Genomic DNA, 22558 nt, shown 5'->3' on the forward strand with positions numbered 1-22558 from the left:
AAGACACAAACTTGCATTTTTACGCTCTGGTTTCTCAGAAATAAGCTTATAGCTACTCTTTTCTGTAGAAAGCTAAGGAGGATTCATTTCCAGAAATGCTCTGGCCCAAGAACAGCTCTTAAAGGGAGAGTTCCTCTGTTCTATGTTACTAATGTACTATAACTGATGTTACACTCAAGCAACTGATGAATGATAAAGGGGAGGGACACAGTGCGAGGAGGGCTTCTAAAACAGAAATAACAGTTGGAGATTTTTGTTGCTATGTAAAAAAAGATGCCTGTGATCATTTTTCTCCAAGTGGAATATATATATATATATATGTATTTAAGAATTGCCATCATTATTTTAATTCATGACAGTGCTACTATTTTCAGGACAGGTTGCCAGGTCTAGCAGCACATGAGAGTTGCTGAACAGGAAGACAGAGACCTCTTATCAACAGCAATATGTTGAATCTCACCCAGAATATCACTCTGTTAAAAAAATCAGTTCTGGAGTGTTCACATCTGCTGAGATTATTATATAAGAAGAGGCCATTTCTTCTCCAAATCACTCTCACACATGGACTGTTGCAGGCAGCTCATGAAGACAACTTTGTTTCCTGACCTGTACACACATTTCTTGTTGCACAGCTGTGCTGAACACTCCCAAGGAATCCAGGATGTAATCCAAAAGCACGCAATTTTTCTAGCAGTATGTTATGATTGATGGTGCAACAAAATCTTCCAATTAGCAACCATAACTGCAAGGAGAAAGTTAACCAATTGTAAAAAACATAAATATAAGGATCCCCAGTTTCATTATGCACAAATGTCATCCTACATGATATACAGATAGTTGAATATGAAAAATACAGATTATTTGAAGAAAATACTTGTGTGTTTGCAGCCCAGAAAGCCAACTACGTCATGGGTTGTATCAAAAGTACTGTGGCCAGCAGGGCGAGGAAGGTGATTCTGCCCCCCTGCTCAGCCCTTGTGAGGCCCCACCTGGAGAAGAACACAGAAGTATTAGAGCAGGTCCAGAGAAGGGCCACAAAGATGATCCAGGGGCTGGAGCACCTCTCTTATGAAGACGGGCTGGGGGATTTTGGGTTGTTCAGCCTGGAGAAGAGAAGGCTCTGGGAAGACCTTACAGTGGCCTTCCAGTGCCTAAAGGGGGCCTACAGGAAAGCTGGGGAGGGACTGTCAGGGAATGTGGTGACAGGACAAGAAGTAATGGCTTTAAACTAAAAGGGAGTAGAATTAGATTAGACATAAGGAAGAAATTCTTCACTCAGAGGGTGGTGAGGCACTGGCACAGGTTGCCCAGAGAAGCTGTGGATGCCCCATCCCTGGAAGTGTTCAAGGCCAGGCTGGATGGGGCTTTGGGCAACCTGGTCTGGTGGGAGGTGTCCCTGCCCATGGCAGGGCCTTGGGACTGGGAGATCTTTAAGGTCCCTTCCAACCCAAACCATTCTGTGGTTCTATGATTCTATGAAATGCAGGATTGAAATCTTGTCAGGATTTAATTTTTGAAAGGACATCCTTTATGAACTACTACTGGCCCCAGTAGAAGAGCTGTTGTTGGTAGATTATTTTTCACTACCTGCTCCTGAAGGTGATGATCTGAATTCCCTGCAATGTCTCTTGCAGAGGCAAAGCCATAATCAAACCCAAATGCAGATATCTCTTTTCAGATCTGTGCCTAATTCATTTCCATGTAGGCAGCAGCTTTGTGTGCACCCCAGGCTCCCAGCCCCAGGCTGCTGTGTCAGCCCCAGCACCACAGCACAATTAACACGTCTGAACCTGCCACCACTTGCAAGGGTACAATCTTGCCATGAACTCACTATACCAGGGGATCTCTCAGCTTTGCCAAAACAACTGCAAGGTGCAGGAGAAACCTGAGCAGATAAGATTGCTATCAATAAGATATTTCTAGTCTAGCAGCCTCACCACAGACTCACTGCTTTCTCTCTCAAGCAAGAGAATGAAACCATTTTTTTCTCATGTTCTTGCAGTTATTGATGTAGTATGTTTCTAAGAGTTTATTTTGATTTGAGCAGTGCCCTGAATCATTCTGTCTGCAACAGCAAATGCTGACAGCCTCCTTTCTGGCCTCTCTTACAGTGAATACTTTTGTTCAAGTGCATATTGCTGGAAAGTTGGATTGAATAAAGCATATTCATTGCACGCATATACTTCTCCCCAACCTGTGTGCAAGTTCAAGCACTGTATGTTTCAATTCTTATTTCCTGCAGATTCTCAGATAACCTCATTTTTCCCTTGCATATAATTTGAGGGGCCTTCTGACTCAGACTTTGTTCCCCCTAGGACCTTCCCCAGTTCTTTACAACATTCCTGCATTTCCAGGTTATTTGGACAGATTAACTCCAGCGAAGTTGTCACTACTGCCCTTTTCTCCCGGCAGCAGCTTCCAATCACAGGGCATGGCAATGCTTCCCAACTTACGGATTCAGCCCAGGGTTGCCGTCCCATTCGCTCCGAGCCCTGCCAAGTGATGTGAACACCATAGTCCCCACGTTTCTCTAGAATAACAATAAAGCTGACAGCAGGTTCAAGGTCAAGGTAATACCAGTTCAGAACTTCTCGGTTATTTTTCCATTAATGTACAAACTTTCCCAAATCCAAATCAAACTGGAAGGAAAAAGCAATGTGTGCATTAAGGCAACAAAATTTGGGATGGGATGTTCTTTTTCTAGCCTGCCTTCCATTGTGGTCTGACAAAGACATCACTTGCAAATCAACATTGCCTTCTGGAACAGCTGTTCCTCAGTGACTTAGAATAAGAGTAACTCCTAACAGTCGTCTGAAAATAGAGGAAAGCCAGTGTTGGTTAGAAAGCAGCCCCACACTACAAAGTCCATGCTGACTCGCTATCATATTTTGCCACATGGACAGTCCTCCATCCTCTTAATCTGACCATCAGCAACAAGGGGAGGAACATCCTTCTAAACCACAACCCCCAGCAGAAAAACTAGCTGGGTGTAACCTGCAAGCAGCACCTAGTGAGAAAAACTTTTCTGTGTGCTGGGACCACATTTAAGAAATAATTTTACTGCTCACTGCTGCAAAGTAGGGTTCTTAAACGTGAACCTATAGCAAAGAAGAAATACACAGCAGGCCAGGTCAAAAACTAAGTAAAACTTGTGCGGCTGATTGAAACTAAATTATTATATTTTTTTTTGTTAAAGAAAAGGCTTCAGTCTGATGTTTGGTTTACAATCAAAGACAAAGAAGATTTTGTGCCAAGGTATAAGATGGATTTCTAAGTGTCCAGTGCTTCCAGGTCAAACACTTTGGGGCTGGTGGCTCCAAGGTAAAGATGGAATGGTTCTGTCTTCCCTCCTTAGCTTCAGGGAGCCTGGATGCCCTGAAGAGCAGCAGGAGTCCTGACTCCCTGATGGAGGATCACATCCTGAAAGTACTGTGAGGCTCACAGTGCTGCCTTTGTGTGGGAGCAGACCTGCCAGCTCACTGTTGCCCTGAGATACCCCAGATTTGGTCAAAGCAGATGCACGAGGAAAGTGCCAAAACATTTTGTAATTCTAGCTGGAAAGATGTTTTATAACTTCCCTGAGTCTGTGAAAAAAAATAAAATGAAAGTGAAGTCATATGTAGAAAAACTGCAAAAGCAGGACCCAATGCTACTCAGCAGCATCTTTGTTTGCATATTCAGCATTATAGCTTGGGATGATTTCTCTGGGGAAGGAAGCAGTTTTCATTCTCTGAGCTACCAGCCTATAAAATACTCATTACCATAGTTATATGGAAGTTTGTATCCAAGGCTAAAGTTCAGCCAGTGATGTTTGGCAAAATTGCAGCATTTCGGAAGCAGCAAGGATGCCAACTCCAGCACTTTATATTTAAATGTTTTAATGTGGTATCATAGCAATCCTTGCTACCAGAGAACTCTTAGCACAGACCAGTTTATATGCATGCATATGTATGTATATGTTTATTTAATTATGCATGCTCTGTTTAGACGTTTGTGCTGGGAAGGGGCCATGTAAGGGACAAGCGGGCCCTGGGAGAGCCAAGCAGATGACATGACCTGCAGCCTTCTAAGGTTTCTCCTATAATATGTATTTTACATCATCTGTTTTTTTTTTTTTTCCGCAATCTCTTTCTTGTGTTTCTCTGCACTTGTAGGAGCTTTAATTAGCTGGGGAGTACTGTTGGTTGAAGCCATGCGCCAGCACCCACCTCCCCAAAGAAGACCTGTGCCTCAGACAGCAGGGTGCAAGCACTAATTCCAGCGAGGAAGTCTTGGGTCCCCAGAGGACCTGCTTTTGTAACAGGTGGATTTGGTGGTTCGTTCTTCTGTGGCTTCATCTTGCAGCAGAGAGGTGAGAAAATCAGAAGTAGCCGTAAGAAGAGAGGGCCTAACAGAGAGGCCTCATACATCTCTTCCTGCTTTTTTCTGGATCTAGACAAATCCTGTAGCACTTTTGGTTTCATATCAAAGCCCTTTGTGGTACCCGGACTTCTGACCCTGCCATCTCCTGCTGCAGAAGTACATAAACTACCTCAAAGTCTAAATCACTAAGGGAGAGGAAAGCAATGGTCATCCTCCCTAAAACTAGGTCACACATTTCCACCCTTCCCTGAATGCCTGTGGGACATCAGATCTGAATGTATTAAGTTTTTACATGCATATGATCAAATTCAATCTTGCTAACACAATTCAGCTGAAGGCAGAGTCACCAGAACAATCACTCGGGGCTGGGCATTGGCATTTAGACCATTAGCCTGTGAAACATTTCACAGCACTAAACAACTTGTATAACCCAGTGATGCAACGAATGACATTTTGTTCTGCAGACAACCAGAGCTCCAAATGCCTCCCCATTCATGCTGTATTTATGCTGTTGTGCTACCACAGACTTCGGAAGAGCCACTCCTGAGTTAACTCCATGAAACTGAGACATGACAAAGTAGTGCTGCTGCCACGGATGGGCTTTGAGTTACACATCCTTTCTCCAGCAATGAATGCTTGTCGCCTTGTCTTGAACTGCCCCTGTGGTACAATATATAGAAAATGCCCCTTTCAGTCTGTTATCGGTTTTTCCTAAAGTAAATCCACACTACGGCCTCGAATTGGACTACAAACAGTACCAGATACCTCAGCTCACTGTGACCTGGGGAAACAGGCCCAAGGTGTTCAGTAGCTAACAGATCACCATATTCACGGGTTTGAATGTACCTTTGTTGTTTGGGATCACGTATTCCTTCAGGTCTGTGGGCAGATCTACACATTCAGTGAAGTGATAGCTTTTACAAACATGACCAGAAATTTTCAACCTCTTACCATCTGGCAATATTATTTGCCGGCGGGAGGTGGGGAGGAGTTTGGCTCAAAACGAATCCATCCGGTCTAACATAATCATTTCATTTTGGGTATATCTTAATCCCACCTTCCTTCTTTTTGCACTGCTTTGAAACACTTGTATGGTTATATAACAACGGTTTCTGCCAGCATGTTTATAATTATCTCTAGTGCTCAGATCAAAGAGCACTATCTGCCCTTGGTTCTTCTGTGATATTACAGTGTGGGGAAAATAACATCAAACCCAAACGAGAAACATCCTGTTGTCTTGTTAGCTCTCTGCCAGGAGGCAAAGCAGGAGGAGGAGGGAGCAGCCTCAGGGCTGCATCCCTCTCCCTGCTGATGACATAGGAAATCACATTCCAGCTGGTCATCTAGGCTCCCAAGGGCTATGCATGCACGTATGCACCAGAGGAGCTAGTACAGTATCATCCAAGAGTAATAAAAGAAGGAAATCAGTCAGCCATTTCATGAAGGCCCCTCCAAATGCTAGAAATGTGTATCAGCTATTTCATCTCAGAGTAAATTAAAAATATCCATCTTTCAAAACTGTGTCTGAAGGCGAAGGGGAGGTCCCCCTCTCTCAGGATCCAGTGTTAATCTGGAGGTGCCATCCCAGTAGGAGCTGAAGACACACAGATCCCTGCACATCTTGTAGGTGCTGCTGTGGCAGGGCAAAAAGATTCAGGAGTTCACCTGGTGACGTCCCTTGCTTACTCAGTCTCAAAGAGTCCAAAGTAACTGAAAAGAGACAGCAGTAAAAACATCAGAAGCAGCATAACAAGAAATAAATGAAAACGCAACCTGCTGGAAGAGAAGCTCCTGCAGGCCCCACATAGATGTCCACTGACACAGCCCTTGGTGGTTGCTCCTGCCATGCTCCACCAACAGGCCAGACTGCTCTCATATGTTCTGCCAAAGATCTGGGAAGATACACACTCACTGGAAAATGCAAGAAAAAGTGAAGGGATTTGGCAAAATTATCAGATTATAAAGACTGCTAGGATATAATACAAAAACACTGGAATAAACAGGGATGGAATTGGCATCCCTGCTTCACGAAATGTGCCAGCATTTTTAAGACTTGGCTGCCTGAACTTTAGCCCTGGTTACTAACTCCCATATAACTATGGTAATGAAATTTTTCAGGCCAATAACAATAGCTCATGGGAGAAAGAGGAGTATTTCCCCACACAGATTATCTTGATCTCCAGTGCAGCGATGGGTATGTTTTTGTAGGAATGTAGCAATGTGCTAGCTTTCTAACCTCAAGCTCTACATACACATCACTGCACAAGGTTTGTTTGCACTTGTGTTTTATAGCTTGCATGCTTAATTACTTAATGATTTATGGCTGTCATTAAACACTGCTGCTCTGCATTTGAGAGGCTCCAGGAGTGAATGGAAGTGACTTGGAATGGCTCCATCTCTTTGCCTCATGAGGAACAGAGAGGTTCAGAGGTTTAAGCACTGCTCCATGTCCTTATTGTCTGCCCATGGGCTCCTTCAGAGCCTGCACTCCATCCGAGTGGGACAGGCAAGTGAGGACACACAGGGCTGAGCTAGCTCCTCCTTCATTACATCTGACTTAAATTCATCTTTTCCCCAAGAGGCCTCCCTGTCCCTTCACAGGACTCCTGCACATTCCCATATTGTTCTTCACAGGGCTGGGAAGTTGGCAGTCTGGTGAGCTCTCACAGTGGTTGGAGAAGCATTTCAAACAGGGGCAGAGTTAAGGTAGTTGTGAAAGGGCTATTGCAGAAGGCAAGTTCCAGATTTCCCAGTACAGGGAGGTTTAAGTCAATTATACTTTAAGCCTTTAAGTGTTGACTTCGTGTTCTGGAAAGTATCAGGCACATCTAACCTCCTTACATAACTGCCATTCATTTTTGTGTTGCTTTGAGGGCATGGCAGCCGTGCCACATTCCCCATGTGGTCCCTGATGACTCCCACCAAACCAGCCATCCTATCACAGCATTGCCACATAAACTGTCACGGGGAGAGGGACAGGGAAATGTCCTTGCCTGAGATCTGGCCCCATATGCTGCAGGCATGGGAGGACCCCGTGCAAGTTCACTGCAGAGTCGGTGTCCCTCAGCGAGGGGTCTGTGAGGAAATGCTAGATGCCAAGTCTCTTCAAAAGGAGGCAGTAAAGCATCTGGACTGTGATAACATGTCATACTTAAAGCCTGGTGCAAGGTCAGAGAGCCTATTTGTGGAGAGTTTGCTGTTTTTTTGTTTTGTTTTGTTTTGTTTTTTGCTTTGTTTTATTTTGTTTTGCTTTCCTGCTATGCACTGTAAAAGCTGTAAAAGTCTGGAAAATGTTGTAGACAGCTCTCTTGCTGTGGTCCCCACCTCAGATACCCTTTGAAAGAAGGACTCCCCACTTCTGCCAAACATCCTTGCTGCAGCAAATCAGTATTTGTGTTTATTGGGGGTGGGCAGGTTGGAGCTTTTAGAGCACACTGGATATGGAAGGCAGCTGCATATGTGTGTGGGGAGGCAGTATCTACAGAACATGCTGTGTCAAGTGGCCCCAGACTAAATTTATCCTTTGGCCCTGCTAAGGCACAGCAGCTTTCAGAAGAAATTGAGCATGTGTGTAGTTTCAGAGCCCTCTGAAACACTGCCTGCTAGGGTGAAAGCTCTGCTCTTGGGGCAGAAAAGTGAAGGCAAAAAAAAAAAAAAAGCCCTTGCAGCTTGCAGGTGAAAAGTTAGCAATCCTGTAGTTCATATCCCCAGAGCCATCACAACTAACTGCCCATAAACCATGTCCTGCTGTGCAAGCATCCCTAATTTCCTTTACCTAATCCAGAGAGATCAGAACTGAACCCTCATTACTTTTCCTAATATTACCTCTCCAAGGGTCGTTGGGTGTCAAACACCATTCCACACCAAACGCCATACTCCAAGTACAGGACCTGATAGCCTGGGGAGGATTAGAGTCATGGTTTGATATCCAGATGTGTTAACAACCAGCAAATAAAATACTGCAAGAGCAGTAAGTCTGGGATGGCATATAATGCTTTTAAGCAGAGGTTACATCTTTGGTGTTCTTTGCTCATATGACCTCAAATTTGGCCTCTAGTCCCTACTTGGAGAGCAACATTTTAAGGGAATTCCACTGCTCGGATGAATTAATTAGATATGTCTGCATTGCACAATGCAATGTACCGCAGAGCTCCTCAGCGTGATGCTGGATGAACTGGCTCCCAAGCCAGAAACAGCACAGCTGCCCCTGGACAGAAGAGATGCTTCCAGTATCTAAACTTATCTCAGTACACACTGTGTCATTGATATGAAGGCTCGGCTGGAACTTGCTCAGGACCTGCAAGGCTCAATACTGCCCTGTACTGATATGCCTTCAGAATACAGACAGTGCTGTGAAAAAATACACTAGCCTCATTTTTAGCCCGACTTCCTAAGGAAAACAGATTTCTGCAGTGACAGTGCGTATGTACATCCCACACCCCTCTCAAACTTTTTTGAACTCGCTGCCTTCCTTTCATGATAAATTGGAGAGAGGTGGAGACATCGTGTGTAATGGCATTAAGTGGCTACACAAAAGGAGGGACACCCAAATTAATATTCCCAGCAAGGGAAGGGCTGCAGTGCAATCTCACTTGCAGTGGTCAGGGAGGGCACAAGGGAGAGTGCCCCAGAAAACCAGCCTGTCTGTGCACCAGGACAGCTTGGTACAGGCTGTGCTAACGGCAGTCTGGAGAGCAGGAGCTTGGAGCCTTGAACGAGCCCTCCTCCCACACATTATAAAATGTTTCAGCATTCAATAACACTACTTAAGATAACAAGATTAAAAAGCCGGGGCTCTTCGCTACTTATCTTAAAAGGCAGTTTAGTTATCACACTGCTGTACAGCAAAGTTGGGAGAGTCCAGTTACTCCACCGGCTGATACAAGCTGCCTGGTTTCTCCAACTCCCATGCTGCAGCAGCAGTGAGGAACTGCGCTCGTGCACAAACCTTGAACAAAACAAACAAAATTCAGGGCTAGAGGAAGAAGGAATGCCAGTTTTAAAAGATTTTAAAATGCCAGGTATAAAAGAGAGGGTTTAGTCTAGATGATTTATGAGCATCCATGCCTCTCCTGCCAGGCTGGGATATGATTTCTGCACAGGGTTATCTCTGGCAGATGCTGCAGAAAAAGTCCAAAGAAATTCCTACTGGCCCTTTCTTCCAGTCTCCTAGAGGAAAGAGACCAGAGGTATGGGGAAAGCCCAGCAGCCAAGGCCAGCCTGACACAAGAGAGCACAGGCCTGGGGAGGCTCTTTAGCTCGGCTTCAACACCTCACTGATGGTGTGATTGTGGCTTGGTTCAGAGGCACACCTCTGCAGCTGTGAACAAGCACCCTCGGGCTCCAGAGAGATGCATGGAGAAAAACAGGAGTGTAATTTATGCCACATCTTCTTATCTCCTCTTATCACTGCCAGGATGCAAATTAGTCATAGCTTTAGTAAGTGATTACATAAGCATCATATTAATTTTGTTCATATTTCCCCAAAGAAATCAGCGAGTTGTTAGAACAACTTGGACTCACAGATTTATTTTCCAGGCATCATGGACTATTGGCAACCAGGGTGAAGTCATTTATCATTTCAAAACAAAGATAATCAGGTTAACAAACCAAATTTCTTCCACAAGAAAGCAGCAGCAATGAACGAATAGACAGAGACAATCAAGAGCCACAAGAGGGTTTGGAGGAGAAAGCAAATTTGGTTCAGTCCATTGTTTTCTGCATCATTCTCTAGAGCTGCCTGAAGATTTGTTTGTTCCCATCCAGAATATTCTGTTATGCAAAGCATTATTCAAAGACAGAGAGAGAGAGAGAGAGGTTGCATATTCACAGATGGAAAAGGTCTTGAGGGAATTAAGTACAAAAATGTCCAGACCCCATGATCCTGGAACTGCCAATTGTCCCAGAAGACTCCAGAAGACTTGTTAGGGGTGCACGCCTCCCACTGACTGCTGCCCCGTGCAGTTCTGGCTGGATGATATGCTCACCGCTGGTTTTTTTGAAAGGCAAAATAGATTCAAAGAGAAAATTCTTCAGTGTGTCCATTTTGCATGTGCAACAGTAGAAGGGAGAGAAGGAGCTCTTGGAGGGCATATGAAATCCCTTCAGCTCAGCTTACAGAGACTTGAAGTGTGCCAGTGAAGTAGATCTGCAGGGCCACTGGCCAGCCCTGGCTCTGCTCCTCCTCATTGCTAAGTGCCCTCCTGGGAAGAAGCAGCTCCTTGAATTCCTACTTTGGCTGATGCAGGATCTGCCTAATGCTTCTTTAGGCGCTGGGCTTCTCCCAGCTGCAGACCTGGGACCCCAAACTGGTAGAAGGCCAACACCAGTAACGCCTGCCTTAAACCTGGGAGCAGGAACAGGGCTCATTCTGTAAATAAAGTGAAATTCTTTTATCTTCCCAACGAATATTCTTAGCCGTGAGTACTCTGGCTGGGGACAGGCTGATAAATACCAGGAATCTCAACCTGACAGTTTTATTATTTGTTTCTTGAAGCAGACAGCCTAACGCACGGAGGGAATGAAAGACGCCACTGCCTGAAAGTGGGGTTGCCGAAGGTGTCCAGCACACGGCCCCTGCCTGTAAGCACCCAGCAAATACAGACCCACACGAGCTCCTCCACCTGCCCTGAGCGTTTTGGCACCCTCCATGGAGACCACCAGCTGCAACAGGTTTGATGAGGTCCCTACAGGGGACATAGCTGAGTGCACGATGGCTGTGCTGGTGAAATACTCTTTACCATGAGGTCTGAAGAAAGGAGGGTAACACTTCAATTCCCAGTGGCATTCACCCTATGCGCAATATCCCTGCAACCACCTCATGGCCCTCAGAGAAGGGGTCTTCAACAGGGTGCACTGAGGGAGAGCAGAATGGGACTGACTGTGCTAAAAATGTGGGGAATGTATCTTGCGCATTTTATTTATGCCTGGGGAGTATCTATTCAGGCATGTGAAAAACAGGGATAAACAACTAGCAGGAGCATGCTGTAAATCCTTCCACTCTCAGCAATCTTTTTTGATTGTTGGTCACCTTTTCCCTCCACACAGGGCTGTCCCCAGCCCTTCTCTTGAGGTAACACAATCATCACAAAGTAAATGAAAGAAAGAGGCATTGGAAAAAACAAAGAAACAAAACAAATAAACCTCAGCCTTTCAAACCAAACACTAGAGGAAAATGTGCTCCTCTGGTATTCAGTGGCAAAATGGTCATAGCACTTGACTAAACATAGAGGATCCAGAGGCAAAGTCCCTACTTGGCTTCATGGGATTCACCCCAAAAGGTTCCAGCAAAGCATCCTCCCAACCTGGTGTGTTCTGGAGAGCCATGTGCATTGTAATGTCAGACCCAGGGAACAGCCTGTGCTAACCAGGAGCTCCATCCTTCTTCACATGAGGTTGCCATTCAATGCGGACTTACTGGAGACTACGACAGTTCTTACAAGCTGTCTCATAGCCATTAGCTGGAGGCCACACCATCACTGCTAGCTTGTGCTGCACATGATACATGTGCAGGACTTCAGATATTAAACAGTTTTCGGTTACAGAGAACAAGGAGTATTTCTATGCTGGTGAAATAATGACCATAGTGGTCCAGCTAAGTCTTTTTGCCTTTAACTTTTCATTATTTTCTTACCCACAGAGTTACTTCAACAACCAAAACTGCGTTCTGTGGAGCTAAAGTCATTCCTGCATTGAATTCAGAGCCACAGCAGACCTTTTGAAGCATGCTTGGACTCTCTTTATGGTGAATGATTTTCCTCTCTCCTCTCCACTCATTTGAAGAGTTTAAATCATGAGGCATTTAAGGCTTAATCCAGAGGAATAGTTTGGCATGTTTTTACCCCCAACAGCACAAAAAGTTCTGCTGGAATGGTAATGGAGAAGCCAATTTGAGTTTTGTTTTATTTATGAGATGTTTAGTTGAAGTAGTTGGAGAAAGCAGCAATAAAAAGAGCTATAAACTTTGACTCCATACATCTAGATTATATTACGGTAACATTCATATCTACGTAGCTGAGCTGCACCAGCCATTTTGCTGCACACTCCTGATTTTCAGAGGTTAGCTGCATCTAGGATGCGGTGATGGTGGAGGGGATGTTTAAAAATGCCTGAAGCTATCTTGTTGGCATAAGATAGTCTTTTCCACTTTATCATACAAACTGTGGTTGCTGTACATTGAAGCTGCTTCAAAGCAGCTGTTTCTCATTGATAGGTCAATTGTTTTGCTTAAATTACAGAGAGAGATGGACTATATTATAAGTACCCTTTAGATTACACTTTTAAAGATCAGAAGTACAACATATTCTAAAATAAGTATTAACCTTCAGACAAATGGATTTTTTTTTGCAATTTTGTACAAATGATTGTTTCCAAGATGAGATTTGATATGCTGAGTTCCATCCCTGACCACTTTTCTGAAGCCAAGCTCAAGCTTCCTGAAAATGAAAATTCCCTGTGAAACATAAACTAATCTTTAACCGTGACAGGGAGAATGGGAACAGGAGGAGAAATCATTCTCCTGTGATAAGAATATTTTTTCTCTGCAGCTGAATTATTGTTCTACACTATGCATGTGAAAAGTATTAGGATAGACTTACCTTCCCTGTGTTAGACAGTTAATTAAAAGTTAAGAGAAGGTAGACTAAAATTAGCTCAAATATGCACTAGATACCTCCAGAGACAGACCCTGGCAGCAGGCTGGGACAAGCCACAAGCCTGGAGAGGAAGACCATGTGAAAGATGGGACCATGACACAGTGTGCTGGCCTTCAGGCACTAGCACAGCCCGGCATTGCCCATCGCCTCTCCTCTTGGCGTGGTATGTGGGCGAGGGTTAAGTGGTGGGATCACCTAATGCCTGCTCGCAGCCTGCTGCCTGGGTCAGCAGCCACGCAGCACCTTCCCACCTACCTTAACAAACTCTGGTGACAAAAAAAAAAAAAAAAACAGGGTCCAACACAGCTTTTGCTCCTGACAGGGAAGTGAGCAGCAGTCAGGCAGGCAGGATGTCATGCAGAGCACAGCAGAGTGTGCCAATTCCCTGCGCTTGCTCGTGCCCACTCATCCTCCCACAGACAAGCAAGAATAGTACCTGATCACATTGTGCATGTAGTTTGCCTTCCCCTGAGGAAAGCACTGCAACTTTCCGCACCAATAATGCTCCAGAACTACTCTTCCAGTCCCACAAATGGTAGGCTCCTACCTCTCTGCATCCCTGTGAACAGTCAGCTCACCCTTCAGGAGCAGGCAACAGGACCAGAGGTGTGTACTTAAGTAGGGTTCATCTTCAGGGTCAGGAACACATAATTTAGCTGCCTCTTCCTTAGGTAGGCTGGAATTAGGGGTGCCTGTGGGATATTAGAACAACAGACAATAGGATACCCGCCAGTTCCACATCTCTCTTCTAGCCTTAGTTCACCAGGACTAGCACAAGGTCCCCAGTCCATGCTGGCTGGGACAACCTGTGGGGTCCTTTCAAGTCAGGGTCATGACCATACTTTCACAGAATCACAGAATCACAGAATTGAAGGGGTTGGAAGGGACCTCGAAAGATCATCGGGTCCAACCCCCCCGTCAAAGCAGGTTCCTTAGAGCAGGCTGCCCAGGTAGGCGTCCAGACGGGCCTTAAATATCTCCAGAGAAGGAGACTTCACAACCTCCCTGGGCAGCCTGTTCCAGTGCTCCGTCACCCTCACCATGAAGAAGTTCTTTTGCATGTTGGTGCGGAACTTCCTGTGCTCCATCTTGTGGCCATTACCCCTTGTCCTGTCCCCACAAACCACTGAAAAGAGGCTGGCCAAATCCTTCTGTCTCCCACACCTCAGGTATTTATAAACATTGTTGAGATCCCCCTCAGTCTTCTTTTCTCCAGGCTGAACAGACCCAGGTCTCTCGGCCTTTCTTCATAGGCAAGATGCTCCAGGCCCTGTATCATCTTCGTGGCCCCCCGCTGGACTCTTTCCAGGAGATCCCTGTCTTTTTTGTACCAGGGAGCCCAGACCTGGACACAGTACTCCAGGTGAGGCCTGCCCAGGGCAGAGTAGAGGGGGAGGATCACCTCCCTTGACTGCTGGCCACGCTCCTTTTAATGCACGCCAGGATCCCATTGGCCCTCTTGGCCACCAGGGCACACTGCTGGCTCATGGTCAACCTGTCGTCCACCAGGACCCCAGGTCCTTCTCCTCAGAGCTCCTCTCGAGCAGGTCGCTCCCCAACCTGTACTGATACGTCCCTTTGTTCCTTCCCAGGTGCAGGACTCTACACTTGCTCTTATTAAACATCATTTGGTTTCTTCCTGCCCATCTCTCCAGCCTGTCCAGGTCTCGCTGAATGGCAACACAGCTTTCTGGTGTGTCAGCCACTCCTTCCAGCTTTGTGTCATCAGTGTACTTGCTGAGGGCAGGCACTATTCCCTCATCAAGGTCGTCGATGAAGATGTTGAACAAGACTGGACCCAGCACTGACCCCTGGGGAACGCCACTAGTCACAGGTCTCCGGCCGGACTCTGTGCCGCCAATCACCACCCTCTGAGCTCGGCCAGTCAGCCAGTTCTCAACCCACCTAACGGTCCACTCCTCTATCCCACACTTTCTCAGCTTTGCTATCAGGATGTCATGGGAGACAGCATCAAAAGCCTTGCTAAAGTCAAGGTAGATGACATCCAGAAGTGATGACCCAGAAGCCCATGCCAACATTTACTTGGAGGAGAGAGGGATGGACACCTGCCTGGAAGTGCAGCAAAAATAGCCAACCTTGCTGAGGAGTCTTCATCTCATGTTCTTTTCTTATCCTCTGGCTCTTCCCTCATACTTGCTCTTCTTGCGTGTCCTTAAGAACCAATATTATCTCTGCAGTGCAGAATTGCAGTCCAAAATACCCTCCAGCCCTGTGAGAAGACTTGTCCTTGGGCATGGCAAGCAGGGCTTGGCAGGCCTCTGCAGCTGCCTGATTGTGCTCACGTCTTCCTCCTCAGCTCACCGCTCTGGAAGCCAAAACATTTCACCACCTAGGAGGCACACAGCAGCCTGAAGACACAATAATCCAGAGCTAGAACTTGTGGTTGCTTGCAGTCTGGCTGCTGGGGATTTTGTACACTGCTGCTGCAGAGGGTTTTGACCTTCACTGTGCTCCATCTTGTTTGCTTTCCTTACATTTTTGTCCCATGGATGTTTGAGTGATTTTCTTTCACAAATTGCTGCACATTTTTAGTTCAAAACATGAAAAATAACATCTTTGCCAGACAGAGGGAGGGCACAAAGCACTGGAAAAATCTTGCAAGTTAATGGTCTAGTATGGGGAATGTCAGCTACTTAAACCTATCTGCAGCCTGCTGATTTTCTGAAAACCATGCAGTTTAGCCACATAGCCATTTTACAATCATGTGTGCCTGCTGGGCAACAGCCCCTACTGTTGGTTTGCTAAGTCTGAGCTGGTTGGAGGAGGCACTGAGGAGCTGCATGTTCTAGTCCATGTCTTCTCCACGTTCAGTGTAGAAATGGGGTTAGATCAGTACATTTGCCCAAGGGTTTTCCATTCCTCCTTTGGTGCACAGTCATCTCCCGTGTCTTTCTCATGGACTCAGAGCGGTGCTGGCAGTACAGAGGAACCAGCTGTTTCTCCAGTGTGGCATCCTTGCTCTGTGGCAGAGCTGGATCCTGACCTGCCTTGCTTCTCTGTAAGTCAGGCAAGCTAAACTGATAGGGACCATCATTGCACCTCATCTGCTGCAGTGCATGCAGCTGAGGTTCAAAATATATCCGTGACTCTCACAGCAGGAGGCATGTTCAAACCCAGTACTTTTCCTTTGCATGGTATTGGAGATCAAACGCTTGTAAATGTCTGTGCTGCTGGGCTGGTTACTTAGTGACTTCTTTGAAACCCTTTGTGGGTTAGCACTGGAAAGAGGAACCCTAGGTTTCCAACCCAGCTTTGGTTCCACAGTGTGGGCATCTTGGTGTCCCTCAGTGCACTGATGGACAGACACCTGCCATAGGTTTGGAGTTCAAGGACCACATGAATTCCTGGCCTGAGTTTGCCTGCAAGAAGAAAATAATACAAATTTCCGTGTTAGCACTTGGTTCATTTCAAATTTACAACATATCTTTGTGAAGGATCATGTCTGATGATAGTCTGTTTCGTACCCTTGGAGATTTAGGGCTCTGTTTTTATTTACACAAAAGCTGCTTATGATTAACCAGGAAATACCCGTATTGTCTTGTGGGAAACAGAGTGTGTTGAAGCACATCTGATTCTGATTCATTTATGTTGTGGGTCAAAAAGTGCTGTTAACAGAACCAAACAAGAAAGGTAGTGCAATAGCCCAGATTGGGAACATATAGTAAACACCAGGAGAGGGGTCAAAGAATCACAGAATGGCTTGGGCCAGAAGGGACCTCAAAGATCACCAAGTTCCAACCCCCTGCCATGGGCAGGGACACCTCCCACCAGACCAGGCTGCCCAAAGCCCCATCCAGCCTGGCCTTGAGCACCTCCAGGGATGGGGCACCCACAGCTTCTCTGGGCAGCCTGTGCCAGTGCCTCACCACCCTCTGAGTGAAGAACTTCCTCCTAACATCTAATCTAAATCTCCCCTCTTTTAGTTTAAAACCATTCACCCTTGTCCTGTCATTATCTGATTGAGCAAAGAGTTGCTCTCCATCTTTTTCATAAGCCCCCTTTAAGTAAAAAAAGCCACAGTGAGGTCTCCCTGGAGCCTTCTCTTCTCCAGGCTGAACAGCCACAGCTCCCTCAGCCTGTCTTTATAGGAGAGGTGCTCCAGCCCTCTGATCATCCTCATGGCCCTCCTCTGGACCCATTCTAACAGATAAACATCCTTGTGCTGGGGGCCCCTCTCTTCAACGATATAGCCTTGAAGAGAAAAGTCCTCCACTCCACTCCCCCATGACATGGCTGTTTCACCAACAGTGAGGAGAAAAGGCTCAAAGAGTGAAAAATATCACAGACCTGGATGTGTGGAAAGGGAGGAGGACTGACAGCACTAGGGAGGACTGGCCAAAGCTGGCAGGTTGGTGGAGGACATGGCTCGCAGGAACATGTGCTGCAGGCTGCCCAGGCTGACTCTCCTGGACAGCGGGGTGCTGGCTGAGAGCCACAGATACATGAGGGGCTTAGCACCAGGACCAAGCTTGGGAGCAGAGCCTGCATTCAGTCCACCCATACAGGGGTCACAGGGGCAATACCTGAGCATCAACACCCAGACTTGGGAATCTCATCTGAATTCCCATCTCCCAAGCCAGATTACTTTTGTCTCTCAGCTGAGCTGTTTATAGTGGTTTCTCTGAAATTTATGAGGGTACTTCTAGCTTGCCTGGTTTGTTTTTGGAAGTCCTTTGCAGGCTGCCAGTACAAAAGGGCTCGTGTCTTCTGTGTACTGGCAGCAGATCAGAGCCACTTGGTGCCCTCTGCACTGCACTGCTTTTTGTTCCAACCAGCATGAGGGAACATCCGTCCCCAGGGCACCATCAGTGGTGTAAGCAATAGTTCAGGGTGTTTAAAAGTATCATATGCCCAGTTTCTTCAGATTCCTTTATGTGACCGAGTCCCTGGATGTATAAAAGCTTGGACAGGACTGGGCAACTTTCACCACTCTCTACTATGTCCCTGCATAAATGAACACACATATGGAGAAGCCATCAGCCAGGGCATCACATCTGGAAGTGACTCAACTCCCAAAGCCTGTGCCCTAATTTTGAGTGTGTAGAAATCATGGTGCAGGTTGGGAGGAAGAGGAGAAGGAATTCTGCCTGTGATGGGATACCCAGGGCACTCAGATGCCTCCAGCAGGGTCCTGCAGCCAAAAGCTAGAGCTCAGACAGCATGCTCAGCAAGGAGGGGGCCCATCATGCACACCATCCTTGCTGTTGTCATTTGGTAGAGTGTGAAAGCTATTGCTTGCAAATGGCCCCATCCCTTCTGCTGGTTCCCACCTGGCATCAGGTCAGCACAGAGCATCAGCTCTGATGCTTTCGTAAGAACTGTGTGTGGGAAGCATGTGCTGGAAACAGCCCCCACCAAAAAGGGATGGGAGAGGGGAGAGGGCCCAGGGGATGTCTAGGAGAGGTTAGGGGAACACTAGGCAGTGCAGCTAAATGACTCCTTTCTCTCATCCTATTCCTCATCACATAGGGTTTCTCTTCAGTGTGGTTCCCCACCTTTAATGCCAGCATAGGTAACCTTCTCTGAAATGGAAATCACATGGATCTTAAATCACACTCTGATTTTTTTTAAAGCACTTTTAGGGCATGACTCTTAAATTACAGACTTCTGCATTTGCAAATAACTTTCAGCACAATTACAGGGTGCAAATGAGGATATAGTCAACAAATGATCAATTACTTGATTGCAGCAAATCAGGCTGGTAGATGTCTGTGTAGTCTCACTTGAATCCACAAGGAGTTGCAGCTACAATTATTGGACATATTAAAATTATAACATGCAAAAGAGGAAGCAAAGGGAAGGATGCCTAAAAATTGGAGACAGCATTCTGTGGGCAGTAAACCAAATCTGCTGTTCCCTTCACCCTTACATGTAAGAAAGTATTACTATAGCACATTAAGATACTGACTAATACCCAGATTTGTCTTTCTTTGCAGTTTTCCCACCCTCTAAATGTGTAACCTAAAAATGTTGTACTGTAATATAAATTTAACTGTACTGTTTTTCTGTTTTTAATGTGATTGTAGTTGTCTCTGGAGAGAGCGATATTTATTAGATTACAACTCTCCCAGCTAAAGCTCTTCCTTTGTACTCGTTTCTTCAGCAAATTGTGTCCTCAAGTACTTACACAAGCCTACAAGTTAAGGATGAAGTGCTACATGTCTCAGCTTGTAGGTACATACTTATCCTATGCATGCTAGCACTGAACCAGAGTGCTTAAAAACTCTCTCTAGAAACGGTGCTTTTCATTCATTGCTAGGTCAACACAGGTCAACAATGTCTCAAGTGCAATCTTCGCCCCCCCACCCCCCCTTTTTTTTTTTTAATAATAAAGGTATTTTTTTGATAAATGCCCCTTGCTCAGTGGATTAACTCAGTTAATCTGCAGGACACAAACTGCAATTTCTTGTGTCCCGTGCTGAAGTGCGAGTGGGACTTCACAGTTACAGAAAGAGCTTTTTTAGAAGAATTCTGTTGCCTCGGTGCCATGCCTCCTCGATTGTTTGTGCTGGAGTTTCTTGGCTGTATGAAGAGTTCTCTGTTTCTTTTAAAAACCACAGTAGCACACAGGAGAATCAGATCCTTGGATTGAGGAATGGCTTATGAAAGGATAGCAATTACTTCTTTCCAAAACATTTCTTGGGGAAAAAAAAAAAAAAGAAAGAAAGAAAAAAAAAGCCACAAGGTCAGAAGTTTACCTCCAAGTACAGCCTTTTGGCCAAGGACAGTGCAGATTCGACCCACAGGGATTATCACATTATGCAGCATGTCCGTGCCAAGCGCAGGAACAATGCCACACCAGTCTGACTCCTACCCGCGGAGCTGCAGGCGGAGCTGAGCGTCCGCACGGAGGAAGAAACCAGCACTCAGGAACGTACTGTTCAGCATCAGCCCTGCCGCACGAGTTCACCAGGGCCATGGGGGCTCTCCGACACAGCTGTCAGGAGGTATTTGCCGAACGGAGGTGTGAGGCTCCTGTTCAGGTAGCTGCCAGGGGAGACAACATAATGCTCCAGCCATAATAATCAGCTCATGGAAAGCCCAAGGTCCAGCTACGGAAATCTTAGCTTTCCGATTGCAAAGAGCCAGGGGAACATGCAGTCCCTGTGACCATCCCTGTCCTCTCTGAGCAGCCATGCCAACCACAGTGCAAAGCAGAGGTGAGCAGCTAATGCTCTGCACATTTCTTTCCATTTATTTCCCATCTGTTTAACTGTAAGCAGTGCAGCAGTGCATGCTGCCTCTGTTCCAGCAAACAGGAAAGCAGCCTCCTGGTAGGCTTACTGCTACAGTTTCTCTAACAATGCTGCCCTCTCAAATGATTTTCTGCAAGAAATCCTTCTCCAGACAACTTACCATTAAGAGAAAAGACAGCATGTGGGTGTAACCAATCATTTGGGATATAATTTTAGCTCTCCTGCTAGAGGCCTGTGCTGTTAGACTTCAGACATTGAGCAATCCCAGTTCTACAGATAGAGCAGAGGCATGGCAATAACTCACCTCTGCCAGCGTTTAACAGTTCTGTAACTGGGGAAGATGTGAGGTGGCAAACTGGCTTTGTTTCACACTTGCCTGGTACTTCCATCTGCATCTAGGGGTTTTTTTGTGTTTTTCTGGACAGTGCAGCCATTCACGAATGAACAGAGCTCCTATTCTGCACAGAGGTGTTCACTGTTTCTCCCTCTCCTTCTGTCTACATGTATCTGCTGGATGTGCAGCCACATCATCCTCTGTGTGGACACTCCGGCTGATACTCTGACCTCAGAAGACAGGATCAGCTTCCTGGGATGGCCTCGTCTGTGCTGAGCACTTTACGCCAAGCTCTTGCACTTTATCTAAACAGGCAAATGACCAACATCTCAGAGGGTTAGTATTTTGATGAAATTAACTTCAGACCTCTGAATCCTTTTGCTCAATGCACCATCCTCTGGCAGCCTCTCTCTTCAGTGCAAAAGAGAGTGCATTTTTATGTCAGGATGTCTAGCTTGTAGTAGAACATAATCCATTGGCCATTTTTCTATTACAGCTAGTATGACAAAAATTAAGAGCATACATAAATTTGCCATTAACTCTTACAGTAGGAACATGCTATAATGCTGGAAATGACTGTCCAGAAACACTGTGAACCTCTATCCTCAGAGGTTTTTCAAGGCTTGGCTGGACAAAGCCACTGATGACCTTGTCTTGTGTTGGCAATGCTCCCATTCTGAGCAGCAGTTTGAACTGGATCATTTCCAGAGATCTCTTGCAAGCAGGATTTGTAGGATCCTATGGATTTATGTGTATAGATAAGTAAGAACTACATGCACATTGTCTCTAGCAGGCTCTGTTAGTCATCTTGACATAAAAACCAAAATATTTATTTTCAGTGGAGATAAGCTTGGCCAAGAATGATCAGCAGTGTTAAAAGAGTGGTGGCAGCAGCTGTTCTATTAACATAGCAAGATGGCGAGTGAGTAATTGCTCCATCTTTGTAATCCTGTTCTAGCTATGAAGATATTTGATTGTTTTTTAATGACTTTTTAATCAGCTTATGTGAAATAAATTATAAGCAGGAAACCTCAATAGGAACCTCACCAATAAAGCAGGAAGAGATGCATGTCTGCATGTTGATTTTGCAAAGGAATTTAGCTTGATTTATTGGATGGGATTTCCACTACATCATGCCCTGCACAAACATGTACAAAATGGGGGTAAGGGAGATGTGAAATCTGGCCATTCACATTCAGAGCTACCTGGGGCTGAACACTGCACCCATTTCGGCCATGGGAAGTTGCAGACTTCCACAGAGCATCACATCTTCCCCTGCCTGCCCGGTGCCAGGCTAACATACAGAGATGCTCAGTCTGGAGAGAAGGGCTGCCATACACAGATAGTAGGCAAGGACACTTCTGATTTCTCAAAACAAGGACAGATAAACCATCTCAGACAGCCCTGGTGTGAAGTTACCCTGGTCTCCAGATGAAACCACTACTGGAGATTAGATGCTGAGAAAACTCCCAGATTGAGAAGGCTTGTAAATTGCAGGGGTTTGGAAACAAACACAAATTCTTTCAGGTAGGCTCCGTAAACCTCAGAACAGCCAAAATACTTCTTTTTATCCCATTCACATGTGACATTAAAGGTCAATCTTACTTTCTGTCTGCTTGAAGGATGAAACATAATTGTATAAAGCTCTTTGCCACTCAAAAAAAGATTCATATTGAATTGCTGTTTTTCTTAACTCCACCTCTAAGAATAACATTTACAGTAAAACACACACAATGTAACTTCCTATAAATATAATGCTAAAGGCAGTATTTAGTCAGTCACTGAGAAATGAAGAAAGAATATTCCACTCATGTTATTGTAGCTGGTAAAGGTTTACATTCTGATTCCTATAAAAGATTTATATACTGCTGTAAATTTATAAAGGACTTTCCAAACATAGATAAGATGTATTCCCTGTCAAAAATGCCATAGAAGACAAATGTAAGATGAGATACTGGAAGAATCTTTAGAAAGAGTTAGGGACTACAGAG

The 22558-nt window shown here is 45.5% G+C and overlaps 1 long non-coding RNA gene across 3 annotated transcripts in view; it reads right to left on the reverse strand.

The window, feature by feature from the left end:
• Positions 1–36: 36 nt before the first annotated feature.
• The window catches only part of LOC310892074, a 46319-nt gene continuing 23797 nt past the window's right edge, over positions 37–22558 (reverse strand). The window contains exons 4-6 of one of the 3 annotated variants that reach the window (XR_014577861.1): positions 10238–16396; positions 8188–9310; positions 39–6072 (exon numbers count right to left, since the gene is read on the reverse strand). This is a non-coding gene — a long non-coding RNA (uncharacterized lncRNA). Of the gene's footprint in view, positions 9311–10237; positions 16397–22558 lie in introns of all 3 variants that reach the window. The other 2 variants (XR_014577859.1, XR_014577860.1) reach the window with 2 other exon arrangements.

Source organism: Anser anser (genome assembly GCF_964211835.1).
Source record: "Anser anser genome assembly, contig: HAP1_SCAFFOLD_286, whole genome shotgun sequence".
Lineage (NCBI taxonomy): Eukaryota > Metazoa > Chordata > Aves > Anseriformes > Anatidae > Anser > Anser anser.